A 9,931-nucleotide genomic window follows, 5' to 3' on the forward strand; every position below is an offset into this window, starting at 1 on the left:
AGATCTGCGGATATCTGTACTACCTCCGCACCTGCGCCTTCTGTGGCGCCGCGACCACCGCACCTGTGCCTTCTGTTGCGCCTCCGCACTGCGCCTTCTATGGCACCTCTGTGGCGTCTCCGCACTGCGCCTTCTGTGGTGCCTCTGCACTGCGCCTTCTGTGGCACCTCCGCACTGCGCCTTCTCTGGCGTCTCCGCACTGCGCCTTCTGTGGCGCCTCTGCATTGCGCCTTTTGTGGCACCTCCGCACTGTGCCTTGTGTGGCGCCTCTGCACTGCGCCTTCTGTGGCGCCTCCGCACTGCGCCTTCTGTGGCGCCTCTGTGGCGTCTCCGCACTGCGCCTTCTGTGGTGCCTCTGTGGCGTCTCCACACTGCGCCTTCTGTGGCGCCTCTGCACTACGCCTTCTGTGGCGCCTCCGCACTGCGCCTTCTGTGGCGTCTCTGCACTGCACCTTCTGTGGCGTCTCCGCACTGCGCCTTCTGTGGCGCCTCCGCACTGTGCCTTCTGTGGCAACTCTGTGGCGTCTTCGCACTGCGCCTTCTGTGGCATCTTCGCACTGCGCCTTCTGTGGCTCCTCTGCACTGCACCTTCTGTGGCGCCTCTGTGGCGTCTCCGCACTGCGCCTTCTGTGGCGCCTCCGCACTTCCGCAACTGCAGCGCTCGAGAGATCACCCTTCACAGATTCGCTTTCAACTTCCCTTTCATAGATCAAACTTTTAAAACAATAACCCAATATTTCAGATCTTAAGATATTCGATTTGCAAGAATGAATTAGCCAAGTGATCTCCTTTGCTTTATATAGGCTTAGGCCTTTCACAATACCAAGGGCCAAAACCATAGGATCAAAAAACCGTTGGACTAATACCATGAACCAACCATGAAAGTACGTGAGATCAACACTTTTGACGAAGTACCATGGTCCAAAACCATAGGTTCAAATACCAAGGACTAACTACCATGGACCAAAGGTAAGTTCTCCAACATATACGCGCTTTTCCTCATAGGTTCAAATACCAAGGACTAACTACCATGGACCAAAGGTAAGTTTTCCAACATATACGCGCTTTTCCTCATAGGTTCAAATACCAAGGACTAACTACCATGGACCAAAGGTAAGTTCTCCAACATATACGCGCTTTTCCTCATAGGTTCAAATACCAAGGACTAACTACCATGGACCAAAGGTAAGTTCTCTACATGAAATAAACTTTTCTCTGCATAAAAGTGCGTGAACTTTTCTCTACATGAAATAAACTTTTCTCTGCATAAAAGTGCATGAACTTTTCTCTACATGAAATAAACTTTTCTCTGCATATAAGTGCGTGAACTTTTCTCTACACTATAATTTATTATCTGAGATGAGTGGGTTGCCATCAAGTACAACATATGTATCATAATGCCAACAATCTCCCCCTTTGGACTTGATGGCAACAACAACCAATCACTCTCCCCCTTTGACATCAAGGGCAAAGGGTTATGCTCCCCCTAAGAACATGCTCCCCCTGACTATAAACCAGATCTGCAAAGAAGAAGCATAATCCATGACCATGAAAGAGATAGATTGCAGCAATAATCAGACCAGCATCCAAGATCTCCTTCTGTACGTCCTCCATAATGCCAACAATGCATTATAAGCTCCCCCTGAGTACCTGTTGAAATCTCTGAATGAGCTCCCCCTTTGTATATGTCATGGTGCACCAATCTGATCATGCTCTTTCTGAGAACAAGCTGAAATGTCTGCTCTGCTATATAGTGATGTTCATGCTTAGGCTCCTCCTGACTGTAAGCAAGGTCTGCAAAAGGATGTTCTACATCACAAATGACCTTCCTAAAAGATTCAATACATACATCCATCACCCAACCAAGTGGGGATATATCAGAAAAATGAAAACCAAATACATTACATCTTCATCCCAGGCATAGTGGGGAAACCAACATAGGTCGTTACATGACCTGAAGAGATGACACTATTACATCATGAGTCTTGATATGACATCACCTAAATAAGATGAACATCAGCAACAACACTTTATGATCTGATCCATAGTATTTGTCAACAGCAACTAGACCAGCGACTTGTATTAGTGCATGAATCATCAAGGTATGTCCATCAACAAAATTTCACATTCTATGTGAGAGACATCATAGCCATCCAGATCTACATGAATCAAGTATCATCAATTGGGAATATCTGCATTAATCAACATATGTATGAAACAATCCTATCATCATATAGATAAGAGCTCATTATCATCATGTCTCCAACAATGCAACTTTGAATAATCATCCCTGTATCCAGCCAAAAATCCTCATCCATTTGTGCCAAGAATGAAAGGAATCATAACTGTAATATATGATCTTTATGCATATGACGACAGCAGCATATGAGTGACTCAACATCAAGAAGATGTGAATTCAAGCTAAGTGCTTCCCATGCAAGCATCATTAGAGAATCAACCATAAATCTGATCCAAGAACCATGTGAACAACTCATAACCATAGCAAGATGAATCATTTATCCATATAAGTATCATCACCAAGGACTATTAACCATAATGCCAATAATGCATTAAGTCCATATGCTCCCTCTAAACCTGTGCCATCTGTCTGATCATGCATATCAATAATAAGTATCAAGACATCATCAATATCAAGTTAGAACCAAAACACTTCTAACCATCATATCCACACATCATTATTATTAACTAGAGCAAAACTGATCCTTCTCTTGAATCTATCCCTACTGCCTTTCTTCAAACAATCATATACGCGACTGTGCAGTAACTAACTCGCGTATATATGCAACTTTCCTTTATAGAGTTTGCATATGAGATTCAGGACACTGAAGTTTTGTACTTTCAGCTCCCTCTGATTCTGGTATGTCTGTACGTTGTGCAGTGCCGCCTTTTTCTGACTGTACTTCCTTTTTCCTCCATATCTTCAAGCGTGATGATGACATTTTCTCCTTTTGATATGGTGCCCACACTTTTTTCCTGCATTCCTTAGCTATATGTCCAAGCTTGTTACATGCATAACATCTTACATGTTTCATATTCCTCTTGTAACAATCAGTAGCTTTATGACCAAACATATTGCAAGCAAAGCAATATCCATAAAAGTACCTTGAATGTGATGATCTTTCTGCATAATGGTCTTGAACCCTTCTTCTTCTACATCTAGCTGCAACATGTCCAAGATTATGACATACATAACATTCAACATTATTCATAGGAGGAGTAAAGGATTTTCTTTGAGGAATCTCTTTTCTTGGTTGATGATGAGATTGATCTTTCATTTCTTCGTTGATCACTTTAGATTTCTCTTTAGAGTTCCTTGCCTCACCTTGTGAACTAGATTCACCTTCAACAGATTCATGGAAACCAAGACCAGTCTTTATAGAAGGAGACCTTTGACTACTAAGAATATCATCCAAGACTTTAGAACTATCTTGAAATCGTAAAAGCTTATCCTTTTCTTCTAGTTTACCTTTCAAGATATTTACCTCAACCTGAAGCTGTTCTTCCTTTTCAAGAGATTGCTTTTTCAAATCTTCTTCAGCTTTCCTTCCTTCTTCCATTTGTTCCCTTAGTTTGAGAATCTCCTTTTCTTATTCTTCATTCAGATCCTGCTGCATTTGACGAACTCGGAAGGCACATTCTAGTTGAGATTTTAAGCTGGTGACTTCGTTTTCTTGTTTTGCAATAGCTTGGAGTAGATCTGTATTCTGCTTCTTTGATTCTTCAAGATCTCCTTTTAGTGAGAGGATTGTAGCTTCAAGATTTTCATAGTAGCTGGATCTATCTTTGAGTTTCTTGATGGTTGTGCTTCTTTCGTTGACTTCTTTTCTTAATGATGTCACTTCATGCTGCAATTTTTGACATTGGTCTTCCTTGTCCTTGAGTAGCTTTCTTACCTTGTTTCCTTCTTCTAGTTGGGCCTTTAGTTTGGTAGCTTCTTCTTTGAAATCACATTCCCTTTTGTTCAATAGATCTTGTTGATCTCTAATTTTGTCTGTCAGCCTTTTAAATTCTTCCTCTATTTGATATCTTTCTTGTTCACCCATAAGAGCAAATTCAGTAGTTTCGCTATCACTTTCATCTCTTCCAAAAGGAAAGATAGCTGGAACATCAGAGGATAATATATTCATACCTGATAATGATTCTGAATCTGAAGAGCTTCTTATACCTAATCCCCAATCGATTCTCCCATTGTCATATTTCTTCTGAGATGACTTCTTTTTCTTAGGTGCTTTCTTCTTAAGCTTCTTTCCCATTGTTCCACGGATCTCCTTCAAGCGATCAAGCTTCTATCAAAGGACCTGCTCTGATACCAATTGTTGGAAATAATACTGAGAGGGGGGGTGAATCAGTATTATCACATTAATAAAACTTTTTCATTTCCATAATCAGATTCATATATGCTACTTCCACAACTTCTTATGATTAAGTTAATTGATCTTCAATGAGTGCATTAGAACATTATCAACCATATTATCAGATAACAGATGCCGTAATAGAGAATAGATCATCACACATAAGGCACACACATGAACACCATGATATAAGGTGGAAACCCAATGCGGGAGAAAAACCACCTGCTGCAAGTCATCTCAATCTTCTTCTTAATAAGAAAATCCTTTTACAATATTTGTACTGGTGCAGTCTTATACCAGTACGGGAGCTACAACCCCCTTTGCTCTTGTACTAGCTGATCCATTTACTAGTACGCAGGATGCTACCTGCTACAATGCTCCAAAGATCTCCCTTAGCTTTTGTACTAGCTTAGATACTAGTACATAGGCGCTGGCCTACAATCTTCTCTCCTCCAGGTACCACGTTTCATCAATTTTCAGACTGGATACACTGAAGCACAACACATAATCTGAAAGGCCACTTTTCATCCAATTTTCATATTGGACCCAACAACAACATTGAAGCTCATAATCAAACAACCTTCTGAATCACCCAATCACCAGATCCATACATATACAATGATATTATGAGAGTTATCAACCAGATCTAGTACATAAAGATAAGTCATTAATCATGCTGTTATCTGAACTCAATACCAGTAACCAAACATCAGTTATGCACCCAAAACCCTGCAGAATAGTCAAAGGCAGTTAAAACAAATTTTAAGCAGGGATCGCAACTTCACTCGTATAGATCTGCGGATATCTGTACTACCTCTGCACCTGCGCCTTCTGTGGCGCCGAGACCACCGCACCTGCGCCTTCTGTGGCGCCTCCGCACTGCGCCTTCTATGGCGCATCTGTGGCGTCTCCGCACTGTGCCTTCTGTGGCGCCTCCACACTGCGCCTTCTGTGGCGCCTCCGCACTGCGCCTTCTGTGGCGCCTCCGCACTGCGCCTTCTGTGGCGCCTCTGTGGCGTCTCCGCACTGCGCCTTCTGTGGCACCTCTACACTGCGCCTTCTGTGGCACCTCCGCACTGCGCCTTCTGTGGCTCCTCTATGGCGTCTCCGCACTGCGCCTTCTGTGGCGCCTCTGCACTGCGCCTTCTGTGGCGTCTCCGCACTGCGCCTTCTGTGGCGCCTCCGCACTGCACCTTTTGTGGCGCCTCTGTGGCATCTCCGCATTGCGCCTTCTGTGGCGTCTCCGCACTGCGCCTTCTGTGGCGTCTCCACACTGCGCCTTCTGTGGCGTCTCTGCACTGCGCCTTCTGTGGCGCCTCCGCACTTCCGCAGCTGCAGCGCTCGAGAGATCACCCTTCACAGATTCGCTTTCAACTTCCCTTTCATAGATCAAACTTTTAAAACAATAACCCAATATTTCAGATCTTAAGATATTCGATTTGCAAGAATGAATTATCCAAGTGATCTCCTTTGCTTTATATAGGCTTAGGCCTTTCACAATACCACGGGCCAAAACCATAGGATCAAAAAACTGTTGGACTAATACCATGAACCAACCATGAAAGTACGTGAGATCAACACTTTTGACGAAGTACCATGGTCCAAAACCATAGGTTCAAATACCAAGGACTAACTACCATGGACCAAAGGTAAGTTCTCCAACATATACACGCTTTTCCTCATAGGTTCAAATACCAAGGACTAACTACCATGGACCAAAGGTAAGTTCTCCAACATATACGCGCTTTTCCTCATAGGTTCAAATACCAAGGACTAACTACCATGGACCAAAGGTAAGTTCTCCAACATATACGCGCTTTTCCTCATAGGTTCAAATACCAAGGACTAACTACCATGGACCAAAGGTAAGTTCTCTACATGAAATAAACTTTTCTCTGCATAAAAGTGCGTGAACTTTTCTCTACATGAAATAAACTTTTCTCTGCATAAAAGTGCGTGAACTTTTCTCTACATGAAATAAACTTTTCTCTGCATATAAGTGCGTGAACTTTTCTCTACACTATAATTTATTATCTGAGATGAGTGGGTTGCCATCAAGTACAACATATGTATCATAATGCCAACATTCACTAGGGTACGGATGATGAGCCTCCCATTTTTCATCTGCGGGAACATAGAGAGGATGAAGAATTTCATGCAGCACAAGACCCCTCGACAACAGCTCAACAACGTTTATCACTTTGCTCTTATCCAGATTTTGGTGGACCATCAGTTGGGATTGCAGGGTATTGTCTGGGAGGACTTCATCCCCCGTGATTTCTTCAGCGCTCCACCGGTGGTATCAGAGGCAGAGCATGAGGAGAGGGGCCCTTCACATCAGTTTGAGTGCCATGAGACTGCCACCGTGCCAGTATACATCACATACCAGAAGGGAAATCAACCCTTATTTGCAGCAGCAACGCGAGTGTTATCTCCACCCAGGGTGGAAGGGGCCTCACTTCCGACATCATCACCACAGGAGCAGGGGAAGGGAAAGGAGCCAATGTAGGAGGAAGGGCCATCAGGTGAGCAAGAGACCGAGTTTTTTCTCATCCAGGATGATGAGACAGATGCAGAACCTACAAATGCTGAGCTGGGAGAGATCATTCAGGAGTAGCAATCAGTGATCAAGAACTTATCCCTGGACTTGGAGAGGGCCAAGTGGAACATGCAGTATCTGGAATAGAGGAACAAGCAACTTGACGATCAGCTAGCTGAGATAGAGTTGCAAATGATCAAGGAAAACCGGCAACACATCCTGGCAGCACAAGGCAGACCTATGGAGCAAAGAGACGAGGACCGGGAGTATGTGTTAGAGAAAGTAAACGTTCACTTGGAGTAGCGGTTGGATAAAGCTAACAGGGAGAAATATATGCTGAGGTGCATGACTCACCACTACCAAGCCCGAAACATGAGTTCCAAAGCAAGAATCAGGAGCCTAAAGGCAAGATTGAGCAAAGCGACAAGAGAGGCAAAGAAGGCTAAACTTCTAGGGCTACAATCGAGGAATGGCTTGCATATTTGGATTCAGCATTGAAAATTACGACTACTGGTGTCCGGGCAAGAAATTTTGACAAGATATGGGCCTCTTAAAGGTAAAAAAACACCCAAAAATGGCCTCTCTGCCACTTTTTTGACACACAGAAAGCAGTCTTGGGAGAATGAAGATTTGGAGGGGAAAATGAGCACCAAATTTGGAAATTCCGGTGTGGTTAGAAAGTAGACAGGACATGATTTCCAACAAGCCCACTTGGGAACATTTTGGACACATGCAAGTGCCCCAAAATAGGCTCGAAAGTGGCACGATGCACAGAGAATTTGGCGCGGCGCATAGAGAAAAAAACTGCCAATTTGCTCCCGTTTCACGAAATTTTGGGTCGCGACTTCTCCAAGTGGGTCCGGTCATCTACACTTCAGTTTTTTGGCACCACAGGTGGAATTTAAAGAGTTTTCTCTCCAGATGGGCATCTATCCAAGTGGCAAAGGAATGCAAAGGATCACCCCAGCCAAATGTCATGCTTGAGAGTGCTGCACCTGTAGCTGATGGTTGGCTCTCCATCTCCATTTCGTAATGATTTGAGTAACTTCCCAACCTTTGGGCGTTCTATCTCTTCCTCACACATTCTATATATTGTATGCAAGTTATTTTCAAAGGGTTGGTTAGCTAATAACTTCTGGGAGACTGTGGGAAAGAAACTCTGTTTCTTCACTGTGTAAATTTGATAGAGAATTAATGAAAGGCAGCGACTCTGTTTCATGAGATTCTTGTGGTTGTGAGTGTAGAAAATGTGTTCTTATGTTCCATATGTATCTTGTTATATGTCATAATTCAATTCATGTTTCATTTCAGTGAAATTTTCTAAGTGAGAATAGGTAGAATTCAATTTATATTGCTCTGCCTGTGGGAAAATTTCATGTACAGTGTTATTCTTCTGTTGAAAAGGATTCATGCAACTATGCCCTTTTCACTCTCTTCAGCAATATTTCCATTCTACATTACCTTAAACTGAAATTGTTGCATTTTCCACCTACCTTGCCTCACGGAATAATCTGTGCCTTTGTATTAAATTCTCTGTTCTTAGCTGAGCGCCAGTCCCATAACATCCTAGAAGCTCGGTCATTCACAAAAATCGTTTCTTGTATCTGCTTTCACTTACTAGCCTAAGGTAAATATTTCATTGTAAGTCATCTCAGACCATTTTCGATTATCTATTCACTGAGCGTGACTCGGAGAGAGCCCTCTCCTGCTCTAGTAGGGCTAGCTACCAGACTAAGCGTGGTTTGTGGTTACCCTAATTTTTGCCTTCCTTCAGCCTAAGGCAGATTTAGGTGCTAGCATAGTGGCGAATCCACTGGGGAACAAGTTAAAATCAAATCCCATTATTTCATAATAATTCTAGGCTTCCGGATGATGAGCTTAGGATTGGAAAGGCTGAGTAAGTTGGTTGTGTCCCGTAATTTCTCTCAATAGCACGCTGGCTTCGAGACGATATACCAGAGCAAATCCAGACCCGGACCCTCCTCATATTTATGAAAACCCCAATTTGATCCCAAGACTCCTTCATTAAGAAGGGACCATAACTCCCGTGTTCAAATCCCATTCATGTCCCGATATTTTTGAGTATCTTGAAGAGCTTGAGTTTGACGAACGATTTGAAATATCTTTGTTTGAGTCTAAATCTGAAAGGGATGTTGACTATACCATCCCCAATCCGCAATTTCTTGTGGACCTTGAAATAGAAAGATCCAATAGATTAATTGATAATTAAATTGCAACACAGCCTCAAACTCCAATCGCAAGCCCCTTGCAAACTGTGCGCACTCCTCCAACACCTCCAAGGCCAAATCCACCGAGAATAATGGCTGCCCGTTTCACACACCTTGTTCCACCCCAAGTCCTAGATGACATGCCAAATGATTATCAAAGTAAAATCCCGTTTTTTGATGGCACTCCTAACATCATTACTGCTCAGCAGCATGTAGAAAAAATGGTAGACTTTTATGAACTTCATGAGATCGATGCGGAGAACGTGGCAATGAGGCTTTTTGTACAGACATTTGTAGGTGATGTGAGGAAGTGGTTCAGAGGTTTGACGGCTACAAGTATCACTACCTTAGTAGAGCTACAAAGAAAATTTTTGAACCGGTGGGAAGTGAAAAAGAATCCCCTTCAAATTTTGGCCGAGTATGAACAAATCAAACAGAATGCTGGCGAATCGGTCCAAGATTATTGTGTTAGATTTAATGCCGTCTACAACAAAATTCCAGATCATCTAAAGCCACCTGTGGGACTATCAATGATGAAGTTTCCAGATGGTTTTGATGATGACATGGCGTACCAATTAAGAGAGAGAGAACCAACTACAATGGAAGAAATGTAGAAAATTGCGGTCAGCATTGAGGCATATCTGTTGTCCAAAAGAGCTAGAGCGAAAGCAGAGAAGAAAGCCACTGTGAAAGAAGAATCTTCTTTAATGGATCAGCTTCTCAAAAAGGTAGAGAAGATGCTTGAAAGGGTAAAACTTGATAAGCTAGAGCCACAAGTTAGGAATCCTAAC

Source organism: Pinus tabuliformis, chromosome 7, assembly GCF_031772625.1.
Source record: "Pinus tabuliformis cultivar Carrire ecotype Pingquan chromosome 7, CPIR1, whole genome shotgun sequence".
NCBI classification, from domain to species: domain Eukaryota; kingdom Viridiplantae; phylum Streptophyta; class Pinopsida; order Pinales; family Pinaceae; genus Pinus; species Pinus tabuliformis.